Source organism: Sprattus sprattus (assembly GCF_963457725.1).
Source record: "Sprattus sprattus genome assembly, chromosome: 7".
Taxonomy (NCBI): Eukaryota; Metazoa; Chordata; class Actinopteri; order Clupeiformes; family Clupeidae; genus Sprattus; species Sprattus sprattus.
In genome coordinates this window covers 991,722-993,619 of record NC_137926.1, presented here as the reverse complement: position 1 = coordinate 993,619, position 1,898 = coordinate 991,722, and positions in this window count along the sequence as shown.

The following is a 1,898-nucleotide window of genomic DNA, read 5'->3' as shown; positions in this document are numbered from 1 at the left end:
GTCCCAAATGTGTTATGAATAAACCCAGATCATTACATTTTTACATTTCGCTTAAAGTTTACAACTGCCTAAGAATAATCATAAAACAAATAGCCCCGGATCCAGTCATCTGTCATTCCGATCATGCATTAAACTAAATCATATGACATAGCAGATCAGAAACGCGCAAGTATCCGTGGATCATCCGTGTGTCATTGCACCAGCAGATCTACTTCACACTTCTTGGCACGTGAGCATTTTGTGTGAGCGCGCGAGAGGGAGAGAGAGAAAGAGCGTACCGGTTACAGGGCTGGTCATTGTTAGCATCTGGTGGAAGCTAGCAAGCTAGTTCACTATGGCAACCCTTGAAGGCCACGAATGGAAGGAGGTTTTTTTTTTTCAAAAAGAAAAAGGCATGAAGGCAGCCAGGCGCAGGCGAGGCTAGAGGAGGTGGAGGAGGAGTTACCTCCTGTTGCTGACCGCCTGGGCGGGAGCCAGGTAAAGGGTGTGTGTGATGTGTGTGTGATGTGTGTTTTAAAGGTAAAGTGTGTGTGATGTGTGTTTTAAAGGTAAAGTGTGTGATGTGTGTTTTAAAGGTAAAGGGGGATGAAATTATAAGGACCGTCTAGACTCAACTTTAATATCTGCCAGTTTAAAAAAAAATCTCCAGACAATACTCTTCAGAGGACTATCTAAAGCTCGGTTTACCAAACAAAGGCTGGTGTTGTTTTCTGATATTCAAACAGTATGATGTCCATACATATAATTTATGTCTATAAAAACCGGATAAATGTTTTCTATGGGAGAACATAGTGGCTGTATGACTGACTGAGTGCAGAAGTGTTTCCATGCAGTTCATGTGAGTCAGACAGACGATTGGTCCTGCATGCCATTGGCTGTCTTTTGGCCTACTCTCAAACTGCGTGAAAATTGTGGATCTAGCGGCCAGAATTTTAAAAATCTTCTCGGGTAGACTGACCCCGGACACCCCTACAGACTACAGGCCCTTAGTGTTTTCAACTCCCTGGAACACACACACACACACACACAAACACACAAACACACACACACACACACACACACACACACACACACACACACACACACACACACACACACTGAAAGGTCCCTGAGCTCATGATGTGCACCTGCAGCTGAGGAGTTTCTCTTCTCCGTCCTGGGCACTAATGCAGTCTAAACAGCACACACACACACACACACACACACACACTGAGTTTCTCCTCTCCGTCCTGGGCACTAATGCAGTCTAAACAGCACACACACACACACACACACACACACACACACACACACACACACACACTGAGTTTCTCCTCTCCGTCCTGGGCACTAATGCAGTCTAAACAGCAAAGGCTCATGGGTCACATGGGTGTCTTCTAAGACCTACAAAGACCTTGCAAGGAGAGATAACAGTGGTTGGCAGTGCATGGAAAAGTTAGATTGTTTCTGTTTTGACGATATATTTAGCTCTTAACAGAAAATGTGTCTGTGTGTGTGTATGTGTGTGGGTGTGTGTGTGTGTGTGTGTGTGTGTGTGTGTGTGTGTGTGTGCGACACCATACACATAATTGTGTGTTTATTGACACAATTATTTCTTATCAAATAGTTACTGGAGATACTCTTATCAATCACACATTAAAAAGGGCATTTTGTAAATAGCAACTCATTATCAAAGTTCCAGAGCGTCTTCAGCACAGTGCTCACCTAGGGTCACGTCATGTGGGGTCACTTTCATGGTAGTCACGTTTCTGATACGCCACGTGGGGTCACGTTTATGATACGTCACGTGGGGTCACGTTTATGATACGTCACGTGGGGTCACGTTTATGACACGTCACGTGGGGTCACGTTTATGACACGTCATGTGGGGTCACTTTCATGGTAGTCACGTTTATGAC